Genomic DNA, 25,066 nt, shown 5'->3' on the forward strand with positions numbered 1-25,066 from the left:
TGTGGCTAGCTGATGGTTTGGTTCACAATGAGCTCGATATTTTCTCAAGTGAAACGGCTTGTTGCTTGTTTATTTCAACATGCTAAGTGGAAAGTTTTTGAGAGGAACTTGCCATGTGTATGTTTATATAAAGCTGATATTATCGTCCGATTTATAAGGACCGATTATAAGATTTCTGAGAAAAGGCTCAATAATTTATATTTGTCCTGAAGAGGGCGCACTTTACATGGCTGTAAACATATCTTGGCTTGGCGTGGTAGAGCAAACCTGAACACTATCGCCCAATGACAGTACACCAGTCAGACAGGAGAGGGAACTGACTGTTCCTGCTTCTATGGTGGGTGCTGAGCAGACTGAAGCTTGCCAGCTCAATGAAGTGACAGAAATGGGCCCTGGCAGAAATGGGCCCTGGCAGAAATGGGCCCTGGCAGAAATGGGCCCTGGCAGAAATGGGCTGTCAACGTTAATAAAACATTGGGATCTTTAAAATTACGGGGGGAAAAAATCCATAAATAAAAAACGAGGTTTAATTTTAACAAAATGTAATTCACAGTGCAGTTTAACAACTATCAAGCCCCGATCGTCATAAAGGAGGAAATAAACATCCTAATGCCTAGGCCGTCAGTGTAAATGACAATTTGTTCTTAACTGACTTGCCTGGTTAAATAAACGTTACGTTTCAGAAATAAAATGCAACAATGCTGTGATGTTAATCGGAGGACATTTGCATCTTTTAAATTATTTGATATAATGCCCTCCTCTCCGAACGCCATCATCTAAAATGGCAGAGTGAGACTGGGAATGACAGCAGCTAAGCCCGTTTTGAAAATACTCTGAGACGTTCAATGAGAAGGTGATGAGATGTGGACTGAGACGTTCAATGAGAAGGTGATGAGGTGCGGACTGAGACGTTAAATGAGAAGGTGATGAGATGTGGACTGAGACGTTCAATGAGAAGGTGATGAGATGTGGACTGAGACGTTAAATGAGAAGGTGATGAGATGTGGACTGAGACGTTCAATGAGAAGGTGATGAGATGTGGACTGAGACGTTCAATGAGAAGGTGATGAGGTGCGGACTGAGACGTTCAATGAGAAGGTGATGAGATGTGGACTGAGACGTTCAATGAGAAGGTGATGAGGTGCGGACTGAGATGTTAAATGAGAAGGTGATGAGATGCGGACTGAGCTACAGTGACCGTACAGGGGCAGTGATGAGGTGCGGACTGAGACGTTAAATGAGAAGGTGATGAGGTGCGGACTGAGATGTTAAATGAGAAGGTGATGAGATGCGGACTGAGCTACAGTGACCGTACAGGGGCAGTGATGAGGTGCGGACTGAGACGTTAAATGAGAAGGTGATGAGGTGCGGACTGAGCTACAGGGACCGTACAGGGGCAGTGATGAGGTGCGGACTGAGACGTTAAATGAGAAGGTGATGAGATGCGGACTGAGCTACAGGGACCGTACAGGGGCAGTGATGAGGTGCGGACTGAGACGTTAAATGAGAAGGTGATGAGGTGCGGACTGAGACGTTAAATGAGAAGGTGATGAGATGCGGACTGAGCTACAGGGACCGTACAGGGGCAGTGATGAGGTGCGGACTGAGACGTTAAATGAGAAGGTGATGAGATGCGGACTGAGCTACAGGGACCGTACAGGGGCAGTGATGAGGTGCGGACTGAGACGTTAAATGAGAAGGTGATGAGGTGCGGACTGAGACGTTAAATGAGAAGGTGATGAGATGCGGACTGAGACGTTCAATGAGAAGGTGATGAGGTGCGGACTGAGATGTTAAATGAGAAGGTGATGAGATGCGGACTGAGCTACAGTGACCGTACAGGGGCAGTGATGAGGTGCGGACTGAGACGTTAAATGAGAAGGTGATGAGGTGCGGACTGAGCTACAGGGACCGTACAGGGGCAGTGATGAGGTGCGGACTGAGACGTTAAATGAGAAGGTGATGAGATGCGGACTGAGCTACAGGGACCGTACAGGGGCAGTGATGAGGTGCGGACTGAGACGTTAAATGAGAAGGTGATGAGGTGCGGACTGAGACGTTAAATGAGAAGGTGATGAGATGCGGACTGAGCTACAGGGACCGTACAGGGGCAGTGATGAGGTGCGGACTGAGACGTTAAATGAGAAGGTGATGAGATGCGGACTGAGCTACAGGGACCGTACAGGGGCAGTGATGAGGTGCGGACTGAGACGTTAAATGAGAAGGTGATGAGGTGCGGACTGAGACGTTAAATGAGAAGGTGATGAGATGCGGACTCTGAAATGTTAAATGAGAAGGTGATGAGATGTTAAATGAGAAGGTGATGAGATGCGGACTCTGAAATGTTAAATGAGAAGGTGATGAGATGTTAAATGAGAAGGTGATGAGATGCGGACTCTGAAATGTTAAATGAGAAGGTGATGAGATGTTAAATGAGAAGGTGATGAGATGCGGACTGAGACGTTAAATGAGAAGGTGATGAGGTGCGGACTGAGCTACAGGGACCGTACAGGGGCAGTGATGAGATGCGGACTGAGACGTTAAATGAGAAGGTGATGAGGTGCGGACTGAGCTACAGGGACCGTACAGGGGCAGTGATGAGATGCGGACTGAGACGTTAAATGAGAAGGTGATGAGATGGAACTGAGCTACAGTGACCGTACAGGGGCAGTGATGAGAGAGGCACTGTGAGACCCAACCTGTTGCTGACAGCAGTGTGCTAATGGAGAAAATCAGAGTGCTGATTACAGAAACGATTGCAGTTGATGTTCAGCCATTGTCACAATCACCCGTTCTCTGTTGTGGGTGATGTTGGCTTTCGCTGACTGGTCGAGCACCGGTACACACTACCAAGTGCATTATGTTTCAGATGTTGCCCTACTGAAGTTGCACAGTAATCGCTTCACTGCTATTAGCTTCACCACATACATACTATGGAGCTCCTTTTGGGTCTTTACGTGTCAAAGAAGATCCCGTAGCTCTGTCAAAGCTGTACAAAAAAGCATTTGTTCGACCACAACTTCTGAGGTAGCTCGCTTTAGCTTGGTACCTAGCTAGCACCAATACAACCAGGCTGAAAACAATGACCAGTTGAAACTGCCGCCATTTTCATTATTCTTAGCAATGATTTAGGAATCCTTGTGAGTAAGTATTAGCTAGGTTGCCACTTGTTGTTCGCCTATTGAAATTGAACTTCAGTTCATGAAAATGAATTGCTAGCCAGCGACTTAGCCCTGTTGCCCAAAGCTAACGTTATAAGCAGCCAGCTAGCTTCATTTGCCTAATGAGGCTCGACCGGACCGGGTTATGTGTTGTGAAGCTAACCACAATATGGATTCGGCACAATAGTGGAATTTGCGGTTTGCCTTCAAAATAAAACTATGTCATTAACAGTGATGCGAATGAATCCAAATAGTAGAATTATGCCATACTTTTTATTTTGAAGCCTAACTGCAACATCCAGCTAATCCTTATTGTGGCTAGCTTCACATAGATGGGTTCGACCACCATTAATCAAATAAGAACTGTCTTATAAATTAGGGTTATTTTAGATGATGACACCGAGCTATATAGCCAATGATAGCTACTGAAACAGATGTTGTGTTATTTGGTGTGTATCTTTTTTGACACACCAAGACCCAAACGGCGTTCCATAGAAATCCTGGTTGAGAACGAAACGACTGAACAAATGAACAACGAAACAGCACAGCAAGTTAGTGAAAGAAATGGGTTGTGATTTATTTTACTAATGGGGACATGCGTAAATGCAACCAAAATAACTGTTTGGTGCGTGTGTGTGTGTTGTGTGTGTGTTTTGTGTCCTTTTATTTAACTAGGCAAGTGCGTTAAGAACAAATTCGTATTTACAATGACGGCCTACCCCAGCCAAACCTGGACGACGCTGGGCCAATTGTGCGCCGCCCAATGGGACTCCCAATCACGGCCGGATGTGATAACGCCTGGATTCGAACCAGGGACTGTAGGTGACGCCTCTTGCACTGAGATGCAGTGCCTTAGACAGCTGTGTGTTAACTATTTAACTGTACTAGAATGCTTTAAAGGCCACAGTTTTTATTTTTTTTACATCGGGTATCGTTTTTCTTTGGCAAGGAAGATCTCGATATCGGCCAAAAATGTAATATCGGTGCCTCACTAGATACGACGCTAAACTGCAGTCAGGTTAAGACCCTGGTGAGGACGACGAGCACGCAGATGAGCTTCCCTGAGACGTTTCTGACAGTTTGTGCAGACATTTTTTTCGGTTGTGCTTACCCAGAGGTTCATTAGAAGTCCGGGTGGTTAGTCTCAGGTGAATTTGATGAGAAGGTCCTGGGCTGGCGTGGTCACATGGTCTGTGGTTGTGAGGCCAGATGAGAAGGTCCTGGGCTGGCGTGGTGTGTGGTTGTGAGGCCCGATGTGGAGGTCCTGGGCTGGCGTGGTCACATGGTCTGTGGTTGTGAGGCCAGTTGGATGTACTGTCGTATGTTAATTTCTCAACCATGACATTTTCTGGCAACAGCTCCGATGGACATTCCTGCAGTCATGCCAATTGCAACGCTCCCTCAAAACATCTGTGGCATGGTGTTGTGTGACTAAACTGCACATTTTAAAAGTGGCTTTTTATTGTCCCTAGCAGAAGGTACACCTGTGTAATGATCATGCCGTTTAGTCCGCTTCTTGAATGCCACACCTGTCAGGTGGATGGATTATCTTGGCAAAAGAGAAATGCTCACTGACAGGGATGTAAAACCAATGTGCGCACAAAATTTGAGCAAAATAAGCTTTTGTACGTATGAAACATTTCTGTGATCTTTTATTTCAGCTCATGACACATGGGACCAACACTTTACATGTTGTGTTTTTATATTGTTGTTTAGTTACACTAGTAAAATGGGAGCTGTCTCAATATGGCCTACAAATGATTTAACCTCTGAGGTGGTAAGGAAGGCCACTCCCATGTAGGAGGTGATGTGTGACCAATGATTTAACCTCTGAGGAGGTAAGGAAGGCCACTCCCATGTAGGAGGTGATGTGTGACCAATGATTTAACCTCTGAGGAGGTAAGGAAGGCCACTCCCATGTAGGAGGTGATGTGTGACCAATGATTTAACCTCTGAGGAGGTAAGGAAGGCCACTCCCATGTAGGAGGTGATGTGTGACCAATGATTTAACCTCTGAGGAGGTAAGGAAGGCCACTCCCATGTAGGAGGTGATGTGTGACCAATGATTTAACCTCTGAGGAGGTAAGGAAGGCCACTCCCATGTAGGAGGTGATGTGTGACCAATGATTTAACCTCTGAGGAGGTAAGGAAGGCCACTCCCATGTAGGAGGTGATGTGTGACCAATGATTTAACCTCTGAGGAGGTAAGGAAGGCCACTCCCATGTAGGAGGTGATGTGTGACCAATGATTTAACCTCTGAGGAGGTAAGGAAGGCCACTCCCATGTAGGAGGTGATGTGTGACCAATGATTTAACCTCTGAGGAGGTAAGGAAGGCCACTCCCATGTAGGAGGTGATGTGTGACCAATGATTTAACCTCTGAGGAGGTAAGGAAGGCCACTCCCATGTAGGAGGTGATGTGTGACCAATGATTTAACCTCTGAGGAGGTAAGGAAGGCCACTCCCTTGTAGGAGGTGATGTGTGACCAATGATTTAACCTCTGAGGAGGTAAGGAAGGCCACTCCCATGTAGGAGGTGATGTGTGACCAATGATTTAACCTCTGAGGAGGTAAGGAAGGCCACTCCCATGTAGGAGGTGATGTGTGACCAATGATTTAACCTCTGAGGAGGTAAGGAAGGCCACTCCCATGTAGGAGGTGATGTGTGACCAATGATTTAACCTCTGAGGAGGTAAGGAAGGCCACTCCCATGTAGGAGGTGATGTGTGAGAGCTTTGGAGTTCGTAACGAATCTCAGCCCCCATATGTTATGACACCACAGGCATAAAGTACATGATATCACCATAATCAATTACAGGCACCAATGTTGTATTGGAAACAAGCCTCTTTCTCCCCTTGTGTGTCTCTCTCTCTCTCTCTCTCTCTCACAGAACTACTGGTTACTCTGTCTTCCAGTCACCCGCCCTATCACAGTTACCCGCTCTGTTCTGCCGCCCTATCACAGTCACCCGCTCTGTTCTGCCGCCCTATCACAGCCACCCGCTCTGTTCTGCCGCCCTATCACAGCCACCCGCTCTGTTCTGCCGCCCTATCACAGCCACCCGCTCTGTTCTGCCGCCCTATCACAGCCACCCGCTCTGTTCTGCCGCCCTATCACAGCCACCCGCTCTGTTCTGCCGCCCTATCACAGCCACCCGCTCTGTTCTGCCGCCCTATCACAGCCACCCGCTCTGTTCTGCCGCCCTATCACAGTCACCCGCTCTGTTCTGCCGCCCTATCACAGTCACCCGCTCTGTTCTGCCGCCCTATCACAGTCACCCGCTCTGTTCTGCCGCCCTATCACAGCCACCCGCTCTGTTCTGCCGCCCTATCACAGCCACCCGCTCTGTTCTGCCGCCCTATCACAGCCACCCGCTCTGTTCTGCCGCCCTATCACAGCCACCCGCTCTGTTCTGCCGCCCTATCACAGCCACCCGCTCTGTTCTGCCGCCCTATCACAGCCACCCGCTCTGTTCTGCCGCCCTATCACAGCCACCCGCTCTGTTCTGCCGCCCTATCACAGCCACCCGCTCTGTTCTGCCGCCCTATCACAGCCACCCGCTCTGTTCTGCCGCCCTATCACAGCCACCCGCTCTGTTCTGCCGCCCTATCACAGTCACCCGCTCTGTTCTGCCGCCCTATCACAGTCACCCGCTCTGTTCTGCCGCCCTATCACAGCCACCCGCTCTGTTCTGCCGCCCTATCACAGCCACCCGCTCTGTTCTGCCGCCCCTATCACAGCCACCCGCTCTGTTCTGCCGCCCTATCACAGCCACCCGCTCTGTTCTGCCGCCCTATCACAGCCACCCGCTCTGTTCTGCCGCCCTATCACAGCCACCCGCTCTGTTCTGCCGCCCTATCACAGCCACCCGCTCTGTTCTGCCGCCCTATCACAGTCCCCCGCTCTGTTCTGCCAATGTCCTAACAATTTACAACAATGTCCTGACAAGGTAGGAAAAACAACTTAAACTAGTCACCTCTCTCAACTCCATCCCTGCATCCACTAAACAAACCACGGCCTGCCTGACAGGGTGTCTGTCCTCCGGCTAACTGCAACCTGTCATGAGCCTAAAGATACACTCAGACTAGGTTCTACTGCGCCAAACCAGCGTCTGCTTGTCTACTCCTTTAAAAGAGCTTGGCTTGAAAAAACAGATAGTGGCAATATTACGGTTTGCCCCTCTCGAGACGCCGTAGCAACAACAGCCAGTAACACTGCCTCAGGTCTTAGTCTCCCAATTTTGCATCTAACTAAGATGTTTCTCGTTAAATGACAAACACTTAGTTGAAGAATCCCGTCCTTAGTTCCCACTCCTGCTAGACTCGCTGTCGTGTCTGTAGTGTCGGTGTGAGGAGGAAAGCTTCCTCTCTGTGGACACAGTAACTAATGAAGTGATCCCATCCACTTGACACCTCGGTGCCACTGCAGGGAGCAAACATCTAGTTAAATCGGAAACAGAGGGAGAGCAGGAGCGTAGAAAAAGCAATCAATTCAATTCAAGGAGCTTCTTTTTTTTATATAAATGTGTGCGCTTTCTCTTTAAGAAAGTAAAGGCGTCTGACTTTGTGGCTGTGGAATCTGACTTTGTGGCTGTGGAATCTGACTTTGTGGCTGTGGAATCTGACTTTGTGTCTGTGGAATCTAGTGGAAACCAGACAAGAGGTGGGGGTGAGGGAGATAAAGGACTTTGTTTCGTGAAAAGTTCAACATTTCCACATGCAGTGTTGTGTTATTTAAGTGTGTTAACTTGTGTGCAGCATGAGAGGGGAGCTAATGCAGGCCAGACAGCTGTAGCAGTGAATTAGGAAGTGGACAAGGCTCACCCGACTATAAAGGGGCTGATTAGGGATGGGCACGGTTCGTACAGTATTCAAATATCCAAACGGACGTTAGTATTCACATACTTGTGAGAGTATACATTTTTTTTTAAAGAAAAAAAAATCTTATGCTTATTTTAACAGTGAAAAGGCTTTGTCTAAATGAAATGATGTATGTAACATTACTACACAAGGATATACTGACAACACACTTTGACTGTAGTCTTTCTGCTGTTAACCCATTAATACATACCGTAGTAGTCTCTCTGCTGTGAACCCATTAATACATACCGTAGTAGTCTTTCTGCTGTGAACCCATTAATACATACCGTAGTAGTCTTTCTGCTGTGAACCCATTAATACATACCGTAGTAGTCTTTCTGCTGTGAACCCATAAATACATACCGTAGTAGTCTTTCTGCTGTGAACCCGTTAATACATACCGTAGTAGTCTCTCTGCTGTGAACCCGTTAATACATACCGTAGTAGTCTCTCTGCTGTGAACCCGTTAATACATACCGTAGTAGTCTCTCTGCTGTGAACCCGTTAATACATACCGTAGTAGTCTTTCTGCTGTGAACCCATTAATACATACCGTAGTAGTCTTTCTGCTGTGAACCCATTAATACATACCGTAGTAGTCTCTCTGCTGTGAACCCATTAATACATACCGTAGTAGTCTTTCTGCTGTGAACCCATTAATACATACCGTAGTAGTCTTTCTGCTGTGAACCCATTAATACATACCGTAGTAGTCTTTCTGCTGTGAACCCATTAATACATACCGTAGTAGTCTTTCTGCTGTGAACCCATAAATACATACCGTAGTAGTCTTTCTGCTGTGAACCCGTTAATACATACCGTAGTAGTCTTTCTGCTGTGAACCCATTAATACATACCGTAGTAGTCTCTCTGCTGTGAACCCATTAATACATACCGTAGTAGTCTTTCTGCTGTGAACCCATTAATACATACCGTAGTAGTCTTTCTGCTGTGAACCCATTAATACATACCGTAGTAGTCTCTCTGCTGTGAACCCATTAATACATACCGTAGTAGTCTCTCTGCTGTGAACCCATTAATACATACCGTAGTAGTCTTTCTGCTGTGAACCCATTAATACATACCGTAGTAGTCTCTCTGCTGTGAACCCATTAATACATACCGTAGTAGTCTCTCTGCTGTGAACCCATTAATACATACCGTAGTAGTCTTTCTGCTGAACCCATTAATGAGTAGTCTTTCTGCTGTGAACCCATTAATACATACCGTAGTAGTCTCTCTGCTGTGAACCCATAAATACATACCGTAGTAGTCTCTCTGCTGTGAACCCATTAATACATACCGTAGTAGTCTTTCTGCTGTGAACCCATTAATACATACCGTAGTAGTCTCTCTGCTGTGAACCCATTAATACATACCGTAGTAGTCTTTCTGCTGTGAACCCATTAATACATACCGTAGTAGTCTCTCTGCTGTGAACCCATTAATACATACCGTAGTAGTCTTTCTGCTGTGAACCCATTAATACATACCGTAGTAGTCTCTCTGCTGTGAACCCATTAATACATACCGTAGTAGTCTTTCTGCTGTGAACCCATTAATACATACCGTAGTAGTCTTTCTGCTGTGAACCCATTAATACATACCGTAGTAGTCTCTCTGCTGTGAACCCATTAATACATACCGTAGTAGTCTATCTGCTGTGAACCCATTAATACATACCGTAGTAGTCTTTCTGCTGTGAACCCATTAATACATACCGTAGTAGTCTCTCTGCTGTGAACCCATAAATACATACCGTAGTAGTCTCTCTGCTGTGAACCCATTAATACATACCGTAGTAGTCTTTCTGCTGTGAACCCATTAATACATACCGTAGTAGTCTCTCTGCTGTGAACCCATTAATACATACCGTAGTAGTCTTTCTGCTGTGAACCCATTAATACATACCGTAGTAGTCTCTCTGCTGTGAACCCATTAATACATACCGTAGTAGTCTTTCTGCTGTGAACCCATTAATACATACCGTAGTAGTCTCTCTGCTGTGAACCCATTAATACATACCGTAGTAGTCTTTCTGCTGTGAACCCATTAATACATACCGTAGTAGTCTCTCTGCTGTGAACCCATTAATACATACCGTAGTAGTCTTTCTGCTGTGAACCCATTAATACATACCGTAGTAGTCTTTCTGCTGTGAACCCATTAATACATACCGTAGTAGTCTTTCTGCTGTGAACCCATTAATACATACCGTAGTAGTCTCTCTGCTGTGAACCCATAAATACATACCGTAGTAGTCTCTCTGCTGTGAACCCATAAATACATACCGTTCTCCCTCCTGTCTAAGACTCTCAGGCCCCTGCCAATCTCATGGCTGCACAGCCAGCCAGTTCCCAAGTCTCACGGCTGCACAGCCAGCCAGTTCCCAAGTCTCACGGCTGCACAGCCAACCAGTTCCCAAGTCTCACGGCTGCACAGCCAGCCAGTTCCCAAGTCTCACGGCTGCACAGCCAGCCAGTTCCCAAGTCTCACGGCTGCACAGCCAGCCAGTTCCCAAGTCTCACGGCTGCACAGCCAGCCAGTTCCCAAGTCTCACGGCTGCACAGCCAGCCAGTTCCCAAGTCTCACGGCTGCATAGCCAGCCAGTTCCCAAGTCTCACGGCTGCACAGCCAGCCAGTTCCCAAGTCTCACGGCTGCACAGCCAGCCAGTTCCCAAGTCTCACGGCTGCACAGCCAGCCAGTTCCCAAGTCTCACGGCTGCACAGCCAGCCAGTTCCCAAGTCTCACGGCTGCACAGCCAGCCAGTTCCCAAGTCTCACGGCTGCACAGCCAGCCAGTTCCCAAGTCTCACGGCTGCACAGCCAGCCAGTTCCCAAGTCTCACGGCTGCACAGCCAGCCAGTTCCCAAGTCTCACGGCTGCACAGCCAGCCAGTTCCCAAGTCTCACGGCTGCACAGCCAGCCAGTCCCCAAGTCTCACGGCTGCACAGCCAGCCAGTTCCCAAGTCTCACGGCTGCACAGCAAGCAGCACCCAAGTCTCACGGCTGCACAGCCAGCCAGTCCCCAAGTCTCACGGCTGCACAGCCAGCCAGTCCCCAAGTCTCACGGCTGCACAGCCAGCCAGTTCCCAAGTCTCACGGCTGCACAGCAAGCAGCACCCAAGTCTCACGGCTGCACAGCCAGCCAGTTCCCAAGTCTCACGGCTGCACAGCCAGCCAGTTCCCAAGTCTCACGGCTACACAGCAAGCCAGTTCCCAAGTCTCACGGCTGCACAGCCAGCCAGTTCCCAAGTCTCACGGCTGCACAGCCAGCCAGTTCCCAAGTCTCACGGCTGCACAGCCAGCCAGTTCCCAAGTCTCACGGCTGCACAGCAAGCAGCACCCAAGTCTCACGGCTGCACAGCCAGCCAGTTCCCAAGTCTCACGGCTGCACAGCAAGCCAGTTCCCAAGTCTCACGGCTGCACAGCAAGCCAGTTCCCAAGTCTCACGGCTGCACAGCCAGCCAGTTCCCAAGTCTCACGGCTGCACAGCCAGCCAGTTCCCAAGTCTCACGGCTACACAGCCAGCCAGTTCCCAAGTCTCACGGCTGCACAGCCAGCCAGTTCCCAAGTCTCACGGCTGCACAGCCAGCCAGTTCCCAAGTCTCACGGCTGCACAGCCAGCCAGTTCCCAAGTCTCACGGCTGCACAGCCAGCCAGTTCCCAAGGTAAAACAGTTTTATTTTGTTTGCATGTACTTCGACGAACCCGGATATCTGAAAAGATTTCATGATGTTGTTCGAATAGTGAAATGATTTCAAATGCCCATCCATCCCATCGCCGATACGGACTCGATCCTCTAAAGGAGTACTGAACCACTTTTTAGAATCAAATTATGGACCTTTTTGTATACCGTGCAACACACACACACTTGCACGCTTTCACACGCACACACATGCACACACACACACACACACACACACACACAGTCTGACCTCTCATCTCTATTCCGCTACGCTGCCTCACCTCCCTCCCATCCAACAACCACTTGTAGCTTTCTTTAAACTGCTGTTTACATTTCACATGCCAAAAGATACTGACCTGATGTCACCACTGTCTGTCTGCTCGTCTAGCTTCGCCTCATCGTATTATTTCTGGCACACGATGTCTAAAGACCAGTGTTTTGTCTGTTGGATATAGAACTGCCGGGAACCATCTGAAATATTCACAATATTTCCTCTCAGAGAGGGGGCAGAGAGGGAGGTCACAGCCAGATACAGTCTTCAGAAGGTGTTCACACCCCTCAACTGGTACAGAGCCTTCAGAAAGTATTCATACCCCTCGACTGGTACAGAGCCTTCAGAAGCCTGAGGGATTCACAAATGAGATCTTAAAATGAAGTGTTTACCTGTCTACACACAATGACAGTGAAAACATGTTTTTAGAAATAGTTGCAAATGTATTGAATATGAAATAATACATAAATATCTCAATTCAGAAGGTATTCACACCCATGTTCGAATCCCATGTTCGAATCTGGGTAAGTCTCTAAGAGCGTCTATACAGAGAGTAAGTAGAGGTGTGGACGACCGGCCAGGGTGGGGAGGCCGTCTTCAGGGTGGGGACGGCCAGATAGGGTGGGGTGGCCTGCTGGCCAGGGTGGGGACTGGTACAGAGCCAGGGTGGGGACGGCTGACTGCTGGCCAGTGTGGGGACGGCTGACTGCTGGCCAGGGTGGACTGCCGGCCTCGACTGGGACAGAGCCTGGCCAGAAGGTGGGGACGGCCAGACCGCTTCAGGGTGGGGACGCCCCGCTGGTACAGGGTGGGGACGGAGCCGGGCCGGGGTGGGGACAGCCGACCGCTGGCCGGGGTGGGGACGGCCGACCCGCTGGCGCTGGGGAGGGAGATAGTCTCACATACCCCTCGGGGACGGCCGGCCAGGGTGGGGACGGCTGACTGCTAGGGTCGGGATGACGGATGACTAGCTAGGGTAGGGATGACGGATGACTAGCTAGGGTGGGATGACGGATGACTAGCTAGGGTAGAAGGATGACGGATGACTAGCTAGGGTAGGAGGACTGGATGACAGAGCCTAGCTAGGGTAGGGAGGAGGGATGACTAGGGTAGGGATGACTAGCTAGGGTAGGAGGAGGATGACTGACGACTAGCTAGGGTAGGAGGAGAGATGACTGACGACTAGCTAGGGTAGGAGGAGAGATGACTGACGACTAGCTAGGGTAGGAGAGATGACGGATGACTAGCTCGACGGGATGACGGATGACTTAGCTAGGGTCGGGATGACGGATGACTAGCTAGGGTCGGGATGACGGATGACTAGCTAGGGTCGGGATGACGGATGACTAGCTAGGGTAGGGATGACGGATGACTAGTTAGGGTAGGAGGAAGGGATGACTAGCTAGGGTAGGGATGACTAGCTAGGGTAGGAGGAGGGATGACAGATGACTAGCTAGGGTAGGGATGACTAGCTAGGGTAGGGACGACGAACGACTGACTAGGGTAGGAGGGGGGAGTTACAGGGACCATTCTCATTCTACAAGAATGTGTGAAAATAGTGGAGGGGACGGGGGGATCAGTGTTTCCGCTGTGGTGCTGAGCCACGGCAAAACGATTGCTGCCGCGGCCCCCCCAAAAAATGGATAATGAAAAATGATTTGTGCCTCGGTGCACTTTGAAGATGCTAGAACAGTCTCTTTGTCTCTGCAGACCAAATGAGTAATGACTCTACCTGACCACCCCATAGTACACTGAAGAAAAATATCAACTGGCATATTCTCTACAACGACGGAGGCGGCTTGTGCTAGAGAAATTAACATTCAATTCTCTGGCAACAGCTCTGGTGGACATTCATGCCAATTACACGCTCCCTCAACTTGAGAGGGTTCTGTGGGTTTTTGTGACACAACTGCAGATTTTATTTTATTGTCCCCCTGTGTAATGATCATGCTGATTGATCAGCTTCTTGATATGCCACACCTGTCAGATGCATGGATTGTCTTGGCAAAGACATGCTCATTAATGGGGATGTAAAACAATTTGTGCACAGAATTTAAGAGAAATAAGCCCTTTGAGCGTTATGTAACATTTCTGAGATCTTTTATTTCAGCTCATGAAACATGGGACCAACACTTTACACTCCAAAAAAAGAAATGAAACATGTGTTTTCTGTGACGGAAAACTGTAGTTGCACGTACATCAATCAATCAATTGTATTTATAAAGCCCTTCTTACATCAGCTGATATCTCAAAGTGTTGTACAGAAACCCAGCCTAAAACCCCAAACAGCAAGCAATGCAGGTGTAGAAGCACGGTGGCTAGGAAAAACTCCCTAGAAAGGCCAAAACCTAGGAAGAAACCTAGAGAGGAACCAGGCTATGAAGGATTGCCAGTCCTCTTCTGGCTGTGCCGGGTGGAGATTATAACAGAACATGGCCAAGATGTTCAAATGTTCATAAATGACCAGCAGGGTCATATAATAAAAATCACAGTGGTTGTTGAGGGTGCAGCAAGTGAGCACCTCAGGAGTAAATGTCAGTTGGCTTTTCATAGCCGATCATTCAGAGTGTCTCTACCGCTCCTGCTGTCTCTAGAGAGTTAAAAACAGCAGGTCTGGGACAGGTAGCACGTCCGGTGAACAGGTCATGGTTCCATAGCTGCAGGCAGAACAGTTGAAACTGGAGCAGCAGCACGACCAGGTGGACTAGAGAATTAGAGCGAGCATACTTTAATTCACACGGGACACCGGATAAGACGGGAGAAATACTCCAGATATAACAGACTGACCCTTGACTAGACCCCCGACACAAACTATTGACTTTCAATTTAAAACGCGACCCCTGGTCAATACACGGAATAAAACACGACCCCTGGTCAATACGCTGTATAAAACACGACCCCTGGTCAATACACGGAATAAAACACGACCCCTGTCAATACACGGAATAAAACGCGACCCTTGGTCAATACCGGGTATAAAACGCAACCCCTGGTCAATACGCTGTATAAAACACGACCCCTGGTCAATACATGGAATAAAACGCGACCCCCTGGTCAATACGCGGTATAAAACACAACCCCTGGTCAATGGTATTAAACACGACCCCTGGTCACGGTATAAAACAGACCCCTGGTCAATACCCGGTATAAAACCGACCCCTGGTCAATACATGGAATAAAACGCGACCCCTGGTCAATACCAGGTATAAAACGCGACCCCTGGTCAATACATGGTATAAAACGCGACCCTTGGTCAATACCCGGTATAAAACGCGACCCCTGGTCAATACGCGGTATAAAACAGACCCTGGTCAATACATGGTATAAAACGCGACCCCTGGTCAATACCCGGTATAAAACACGACCCCTGGTCAATACACGGAATAAAACAAGACCCCTGGTCAATACGGGTATAAACACGACCCCTGGTCAATACCCGGTATAAAACACGACCCCTGGTCAATACACGGAATAAAACGCGACCCCTGGTCAATACCGGTATAAAACGTGACCCCTGGTCAATACCGGGTATAAAACGCGACCCCTGGTCAATACCCGGTATAAAATGCGACCCCAGGTCAATACGCGGTATAAAACGTGACCCCTGGTCAATACCCGGTATAAAACGCGACCCCTGGTCAATACCGGAATAAAACGCGACCCCTGGTCAATACCCGGTATAAAACACGACCCCTGGTCAATACCCGGTATAAAACACGACCCCTGGTCAATACGGGTATAAAACGCGACCCCTGGTCAATACGCGGTATAAAACACGACCCCTGGTCAATACGCGGTATAAAACACGACCCCTGGTCAATACCCGGTATAAAACGCGACCCCTGGTCAATACGCGGTATAAAACCGACCCCTGGTCAATACCGGTATAAAACACGACCCCTGGTCAATACCCGGCTGCATCACCTTCAAATTCACAAACCAACACGGTGGCTGAACTGTCCTGGGGAGCTAGGGGTATAAAAGGGTGAAATGCAGAATGGGATCAACTTTATCCCTAATGGCACAATGACTGGAAGTTTTTACTTACAAACTACAAAAACCACTCTCTCCTGTATTTGGGAATCATCGCCTGGTCAACTGGGCATTCCACGGATTTCAAAACTTGGTCAACTTCCCGTGATCAAGTGTTGACATCTGATGGAAGTGAGGGGAAGAATCTACGACTGTCTGGTCAATCAGTGAAAATGTTGTTACCTAAATAAGGGATTTCACATCGTCTGATTCATTTTCAGGTCCGCATGGCACGATCCCCTAGAAAGTAGTTTGTCTCAACCTTTTCCAACTGATCTTTGGATATATTTAAAGGCAGCGAACACTTTTCAGTTCTTCATGGGATCTTAAAAAAGACAAAGTTGGGATTAGAAAGGATAATCTGCACATACTGAGCGGCTCAATAGACAGCTGGCTACATGGCAGAAATCCAAACGACCGCCATGTCAGCCAATCATGGCTATAGAAGGTTCCGCTGTATAAAACCCTTGTATTTACAGATGGGGTCCCTGGTCAATACATGAAAGTGCCTTCTGGAACATATGAAATATTAGTGATGACAGGGGGGGAAATCCTTCCCTGTGGTCAGATACGGCATACAGCTGGCTTCCTAAAACATATAATGAAAAACCTGACAGGTTTGGATTGCAATGAAACGGTATAAAACAGTAATGACTCCCTGGTCAATACGCTGGTATACTCTGGGCTGACGACCCTGAGAGATAGTTCAGTAATCTACAGTACTACAGCCAAGAAAGATGAGCCCTGGTCAATACCGGGTACCAAGGAGTCCCCCGAAGGTGACTATGTACAGACCCAGCTGCAGAGCTCAGGAGTTGTGACCTTTTTGTTGGTTATGTTGTCATAGTTGTGAGGGGTTATGTGGGTTTTGGGAACCATCTCCAGGTAGGTGTTTGTCCCCCTGTGCTGAATGTCTGTTCTTGGGGATTTGCGCAGACTGGTCATGTCCCTGGGCTTCAAATCATAGCTTCTCCATCCGGATGTAAAACAGTCTTCATTGCCAGGATTCTAGTGGGGGATAAGGAAGCCATACAGGACATTTTCTCTGAGCTCAGTTTTATTAAGTTCCTGTTTGGATTCATTTAATGGAGAAATGAACATGGTTTTCTATACCAAATGAGCAACAAAGTGTTGTACAGAAACCCAGCCTCTCTGTTTCACAGTAGTTTGGTGGATGGGACTACCAGCTCTCTGTATCCAAAATGGATGAGGTAGGTTTGCACAAATTGAGTCGCCTGTTTCACACCTGGAAGTTTTATTACAAACTATGGCCAAATAAATTTCATAAATGACCACAGGGTCATATAATTCCTGGTTTGGGGATGTGAGCAGCTCTGCTGTAAATGGAGGGCATTTTCTGATAGCCAAATCAGAGTGTCTGGTCGCTTCTGTTCAGTGATCACCAGTGGATGGGACTACCAGCTCTCTGTTCCTCTGATGAGGAGGTTTGATTGAGCACTGAAGAAACACTGTCTGGTGGATGGGACAGCTCTTGTATACCTAAAGTAAGGTTTGCTTTCCAAATGAGCACTGAGTGATTCCTGTTTCACACCTGGTAGTTTGGTGGATGGGAACCAGCTCTCTGTATCCTAATGGAGTGAGCACGTAGGTTTGTCTCTATACCAAATGAGCACTGAGTCGCTTCCCTGTTTCACACCTGGTAGTTTGGTGGATGGGATCTTTGTATGAAGAGTGAGCTATTTTTCAAGGTCGTCTTTCAATTTCAGTAGTTTGGTCATGGGATGGGTATCTAATAGTGAAATACCAAAAGTTGGAGTCGCCCCTGTTTCACACCTGGATAACTACCAGCTCTCTGTATCCTAATGGAGTGAGGTAGGTTTGCTCTATGTCAATGAGCAGGCTATCCCTGTTTCACACCTGGTCAATGGTGGATAAAAACCAACTCTCTGGTCCTAATGGAATAAAAGAGTGGTTCTCTATACCAAATGAGCACTGAGTCAATTCCTGTTTCACACCTGGTAGTTTGGTGGATAAACAAGCCTCTGTATCCATGAAGGTTTGGTCTATACCAAATGAGCACTGAGTCGCCCCTGTTTCACACCTGGTAGTTTGGTGGATGGGACTACCAGCTCTCTGTATCATAGGTTTGCTCTATAGCACGAAGGTTCCTCCTGTTTCAACACCTGGTAGTTTGGTGGATGGGACAACCTAGGTATCCTCAGAGATGTGCTCTATACCCTTGCACTAGTCAGATGGTTTAACACCTGGAGTTTGGTGGATGGGACTATATCCTAACTATGTAGGTTTTCTATACCAAATGAGCATATTATTATAAAATCCTGTTTCAACACCTGGTAAGTGGACGGGACCCAGCTGGTTCCTAATGCCACATATACTGAGTGAGGTACTGACAGGTTTGCTCTATTGCAAATGAGCGTTTTGTTCTTTGGTCGCCTCATGATTCAGTTTGCACCTTTGGTCAAGTAGATGTGATTTTGCCCTGATCAATAGAGGTGTTAGTGGGCTGAGTTTGGTGGATGGGAACGCTCTGAGAGACTAATGGGTTGAGTTCTATACCAAATGATAAACCTGGTAGTTACATGGTACTACAGCCAATGGAGATGAGCTATAGGTCAGTACCCGGTATAAAACCTACCACCTGGTCAATACGTGGATGGGACTACCCTGGTCTGTATATAATGGAGTGAGGTAGGTTTGCTCTATACCAAATGAGCACTGAGTTGACTGACCCCTGGTCAATACGCGGTATAAAACCTGGTAGTTTGGTGGATGGGTATAAAACACGACCCCTGTATCCTAATATACCAAATAGCACGGAACAGTTTGGTGGACCCAGCCTGGTCAATCCGGTATAAGCTGCAGGAGTTGTGACCCCTGGTTTTTAAAACACACCCTGGTATGTTATAAAACACCAGTCTGGTCTATGGTATGGACCCCTGGTCAATGCATATGTGGGATAAAAAGCTCTCATCCTCCAGGTAGGAGCACTTGTCCCCCTGTTTCTGAGGGTCAGGTTCACAATAGGACTACCAGACTGGTCATGTCCCTGGGCCTGGAAATCAGGCTTCTCCATCCTTCATAAGTCTTCATTAAAGCCTGGGGAGTTTGGTGGATGGGATATAGGAACCAGCTCCTCTGTACTAAGGACAGGTTTTCCTATCTGAGCACTCAGTTCCTTATTACTGTTTCCTGTTTGGATTCATTTAATGGAGTGAGGTTGGTTTGCTCTATACCAAATGAGCACTGAGTCGCTTCCTGTTTCACACCTGGTAGTTTGGTGGATGGGACTACCAGCTCTCTGTATCTAATGGAGTGAGGTAGGTTTGCTCTATACCAAATGAGCACTGAGTCGCTTCCCTGTTTCACACCTGGTAGTTTGGTGGATGGGACTACCAGCTCTTTGTATCCTAGAGGGTAACCAGTGGGTCTGTCTCCTCTATACCACCCACCTGGTAGTTTGGTGGATGGGACTACCAGCTCTTTGTATCCTAGAGGGTAACCAGTGGGTCTGTCTCCTCTATACCACCCACCTGGTAGTTTGGTGGATGGGACTACCAGCTCTCTGTAACCTAGCGGGTAACCAGTGGGTCTGTCTCCTCTATACCATGTTTGTTGTAGGAAGGGACTCATGACGTTGGCCTGGGGTAACCATGGGTTTATGACAGTCAGACCAATACCTCATTTGGTGGATTTCAGCTTCTGTAACCTAGCGAGAAGGTTCCTGAGGTTACATGGCTAAACCAATAACCTTGTTTAACATAACCCTTCTTTACAGATGGGGTCAGTATGTTATTATATTACCATATGGTATTCTGTATTATAATCCGAACAACCTGTAAGTATATACAGTGGTCTTAATACCAATACCTGTCAGTTTGGTTGTCATCTTAGACATTCTCATCAATGATAGGATGACATAAACTCTAGTGGAAACCAGTGGGCTACACGGATGATAGACTCTGGGTTTGAGTTCATTGACATAAATTGTTGTTCAATTTACCTTGAATATGAAATTTTGTCTACCTGATTGGATGAAATGACTATGTTTAGCTTCTAAAATGTGCAGATGTGGGTTTTCATAAGTTATGGGCTGCTCATGGGTGGCCTAGGGGCCAACATGAAGAATCTCCAGGTTGTGTAGGACTATGTCCACACATTTGGGTCTGCCCTTTTCTCCCTTCCTGGAAATCCACAGACAACAAATCAGTCTGTTACCACCTGGGATTCTTGGGGGATAAAACTACAGACATCTTTTCCTCGGGTAACTCAGTTCCTTGTTACCACCCACCTGGTTTGGATTCATTTAATGGAGTGAGGACCAGTTTCTCTGTACCAAATGAGCAGTGGGTCGTTGAGTAGTTTGGTGGATGGGACTACCAGCTCTCTGTAACCTAATGGAGTGAGGTAGGTTTGCTCTAACCAAATGGGTCTGCTCCCTGTTTCACACCTGGTAGTTTGGTGGATGGGACTACCAGCTCTTTGTATCCTAGAGGGTAACCAGTGGGTCTGTCCTATACCACCACCTGGACATTACTACAACTTGTATTCAAGTGACCACAGTGGGTCTTCTTCTATAACCTGGAGTTTGGTGGATGGGACTACCAGCTCTCTGTAACCGTGCGGGTAACCAGTGGGTCTGTCTAATTACATTACCACCCATGATTAGCTCAATCAGGTGATATTAACCGGGAAATTAGTTTTATGAATAGCATGTCATAATCCCACCTGACAATCTACAGTTCCCCCTGTTTTCTGGGACTACCAGCTCTCATGTAACCTAGCCGGGTAACCAGTGGGTCTGTCTCCTCTATACCACCCACCTTTGGTGGATGGGACTCCAGCTCTCTCTTTAGGTCTCAGACAGATGACCTCAGACCTTGTATATTCCAGGATGAGATTGGAAAATTAACTATATTCTGGTAATAGAACCAGTGAATCTTTGCGTGGTTTACCCATACCATGTCAGTTTGGTTGTCATCTGAGACATCTGGGTCATCAGCTGGTTGGTGACATAAACTCTACAGTGGAAAGGCTCAGCCTCTCCTGGTTGGTTTAGGATGGGTCTGTTCAATTTAAACCTGGAATATGAAATTTTTGGGATGGGATGACCAGCTCCAAACTCATGTTAACTAGCTTCTGGCTCTCATGTGGGTGTTTCTACAGACTATACTACACCCTCCTGGTGTTTGGTGGATGGGACTGGTACCAGTGGCCCGCCAACATGAAGAAACAGAGGTTGTAAACTATGACACAACCCCTTTTATCCTTGACGACAACATAACTCTATGGTTCACCTCCGTGCCAACATCAGTTTTCTCTTATTCACAACAAGTGATGTCCTGGTTGGAGGGGTAAAGCAGCTGACTGGTGATACTAGTGGAGTGCCCCTACCCTCCGTGGTGTTTTTTACAGTCTTACTGGGGACCACCAGGGGTAAAGGACTGGTGATGGTTTAGACGGTGCTCCTACCATGATTAGCTCCGTGGTGTTTTAGTCTGACTGGGGAGGGTAAAGGACTGGTGATCCTAGACAGTGTCTCCTACCCTCCGTGGTGTTTTTTAGTCTGACCTGGGGATGAGCCTACCCACCTGGTATTTGGTGACTCCTCTCTGTACCTAGCTCTGACCAGTGTTGGTGTCTCAGACAGATGATACCTCAGACCTATTCCAGTTTGTTTAGTCTGTCTGGGGAGGGGTAAAGGACTGGTGATACTAGACAGTGCTCCTACCCTCATCTGGGTTTGTTTAGTCTGTTTGGGGAGGGGTCAGGACTGGTGATCCTAGACGGTGCTCCTACCCTCCCTGGTAGTTTTGGTTTAGTCTGTCTGGGGAGGGGTAAACCCACTGGTGAGTTTCTAGACGGACTGCTCCTACCCTCCGTGGGTGTTTTAGTCTGTCTGGGGAGGGGTAAAGGACTGGTGATACTAGACCAGTGGTGCTGCTCCTACCCTCCGTGGTGTTGGGACTAGTCTGACTGGGGAGGGGTAAAGGACTGGTGATCCTAGACGGTGCTCCTACCCTCCGTGGTGTTTTAGTCTGACTGGGGAGGGTAAAGGACTGGTGATCCTAGACGGTGCTCCTACCCTCCGTGGTGTTTGTTTAGTCTGACTGGGGAGGGGTAAAGGACTGGTGATCCTAGATGGGTGCTCCTACCCTCCGTGGTGTTTGTTTAGTCTGTCTGGGGAGGGGTAAAGGACTGGTGATCCTAGACAGTGCTCCTACCTCCTGGTGTTTGACTAGTCTGACTGGGGAGGGGTAAAGTGGGTCTGTCTCCTCTATACCATGTTTGTTGTAGGAAGTTTTAGTCTGGCTAGTCTGGGGAGGTTAAAGACACTGGTAATACCTTTTCCCCCTTTTTTCTCTAACCTACTGAGGAATTAAAAAACTTGTTGACCATAGAGATTCTGGGATAACATGTAGCTGGGGGGAAATGGACTTTATTCTGGTAATCCTTCAATTGAATATTTGGTACTTAATGAAATGATGTGGTGATCCTATAATTCTCATCAATATTTGAATGTATTTACTCTACAGGTGGAAATCTCATCAGATTTACAGATTCACATGGAATTGTTGTTCAATTTAGTTTGAATATGTGGTCCCTGGATGAAATGTGAATAGCTTCACATTAGAATACCTTGGGGGTGGGCAGCATGGAAACTAGTAACTTGACACACCCTTTTCTCCCTTTATAGAAATCCTTGACAGACAGCATAACTTCCTGTTCAGAATGGTTCAGATAAAACTACAGAACAGCCAACATCAGCATGAGCTTTTACTCTTATTAGACAGAAGTGCTTAGCAGTAGTTAGCGACCGCATTAAACACAGGTTAGGAAGGAACAGTAGTATCCCATTAGACACAGACTACTACAACTTATTCAAGTTAGACATTAGACAGAGCGGTTTGGCAAGTAGTTGGCATTAGACATTTACATGATTAGCTCAGTAGGTGATATTAATTAGAGCATTATTTTATAGAATAGCAGTATTAATGGCATTAGACACGACAAGCTTGGCAGTAGTTAGCATTTCTTTGAAGACACAGCTTGGCAGACAGATGATCAGACCTTGTAGTTCCAGGATGAGATTAGAAACATTTTACATAGTAGTGTTGTTTGCGTTAGACACAGCAGCATTAGTTAGATTAGAGCATGCTGAGCATCTGGGTGTCAGCTAGTTGGTTTGGGAGGGTGTCAGCCCTCCTGGTTGGTTTAGACACAGCTTGGCTCTTTGGGAAGAATAGTAGTTAGCGTTAAGTTGTCATCTAGACACAGCTTGGCAGTAGTTAGCTTAGACACAGTTTGGCAGTAGTTGGCATTAAACAGCTTGGCTAGTAGAGCCTCCGTGGTAGTGTTTGACACAGCTCTGGGAGTAAAGGAGTTGGTGATTAGACAGTGCTCCACCCTCCGTGGTGTAGTTGGCTGACTGGTGGACACAGCTTGGACAGTAGTTGGCATTAGACACAGCTTGGTGTAGTTGGCATTAGACACAGGACTGGTGAGTAGTTAGCATGCTAGACACAGCTCCTACCATCCGTGGTGTTTGTTTAGTTGCAGGACTGGTGACACAACAGAACTAGTAATAGTTAGCATTAGATCACAATTATACTGAAGTTCACCTTTGACCAGAGAGCATAACATGTTAGAACAATGGACCTTTATTGGCAACCTTAGATTGGCTTGGCTGTTGTCCTCATGAATATGGTAATTATTATAATATCAATTGGCATTATCTTACAGAAGCTAGTGGCAGTATACCTTGGCAGAATAGTATTTAGCGTTAGAAACAGCTTGGCAGTAGTTGGCATTCATTAGACACACACAGCTTGGCAGTAGTTGGCATTAGACACAGCTTAGCAGTAGTTAGCATTAGACACAGCTTGGCAGTAGTTGGCATTAGACACAGCTTGGCAGTAGTTAGCATTAGACACAGCTTGGCAGTAGTTGGCATTCGACACAGCTTGGCAGTAGTTGGCATTCGACACAGCTTGGCAGTAGTTGGCATTCGACACAGCTTGGCAGTAGTTGGCATTAGACACAGCTTGGCAGTAGTTAGCATTAGACACAGCTTGGCAGTAGTTGGCATTAGACACAGCTTGGCAGTAGTTGGCATTAGACACAGCTTGGCAGTAGTTAGCATTAGACACAGCTTGGCAGTAGTTGGCATTAGACACAGCTTGGCAGTAGTTAGCATTAGACACAGCTTGGCAGTAGAATAGTAGTTAGCATTAGACACAGCTTGGCAGTAGTTGTCATTAGACACAGCTTGGCAGTAGTTGGCATTAGACACAGCTTGGCAGTAGTTGGCATTAGACACAGCTTGGCAGTAGTTGGCATTAGACACAGCTTGGCAGTAGAATAGTAGTTCGGGTTAGAAACAGCTTGGCAGTAGTTGTCATTAGACACAGCTTGGCAGTAGTTGGCATTAGACACAGCTTGGCAGTAGAATAGTAGTTCGGGTTAGAAACAGCTTGGCAGTAGTTGGCATTAGACACAGCTTGGCAGTAGAATAGTAGTTAGCGTTAGAAACAGCTTGGCAGTAGTTGGCATTAGACACAGCTTGGCAGTAGAATAGTAGTTAGCGTTAGAAACAGCTTGGCAGTAGTTGGCATTAGACACAGCTCAGCAGTAGTTGTCATTAGAAACAGCTCGGCAGTTGGCTCTTAAAGTAAAGATTGTTATCTGTAGCTGACTGACTTGTCTCCTCTGTCTCTCTGGTGTTGTCACATCACCATGTCTAGACGGATGCCCTTTACCCTCCTTTCCCTGGGCAGTACCCTGCTCCGCAGCATTATCTGGTGTGTTTGTGTTGGGTGGAGGGGGTGTGGGTACAGCCTGTGCCATCCCCCAGGCTTCATGACAGCAGCAGTGCTACTCTGACTGTGTGACAGTTTTGGTGTTGTGGAAGAGCCTGTTCCTGCCATCCACTGCCTTGTCTGGTCCCCTGGCCCAGTCCCAAATGGTGTTCCTGACCCCTTCTGCCATGTCTGGTCCCCTGGCCCAGTCCCAAATGGTGTTCCTGACCCCTTCTGCCATGTCTGGTCCCCTGGCCCAGTCCCAAATGGTGTTCCT

The 25,066-nt window shown here is 47.5% G+C and overlaps 1 protein-coding gene across 1 annotated transcript in view; it reads left to right on the forward strand.

The window, feature by feature from the left end:
- LOC135554301 (insulin-like growth factor 1 receptor) overlaps window positions 1-25,066 on the forward strand; it is a 103,723-nt gene that overhangs the window by 2,331 nt on the left and 76,326 nt on the right. The window lies entirely within an intron of this gene.

This window comes from Oncorhynchus masou, chromosome 2 (genome assembly GCF_036934945.1).
Source record: "Oncorhynchus masou masou isolate Uvic2021 chromosome 2, UVic_Omas_1.1, whole genome shotgun sequence".
NCBI lineage: Eukaryota > Metazoa > Chordata > Actinopteri > Salmoniformes > Salmonidae > Oncorhynchus > Oncorhynchus masou.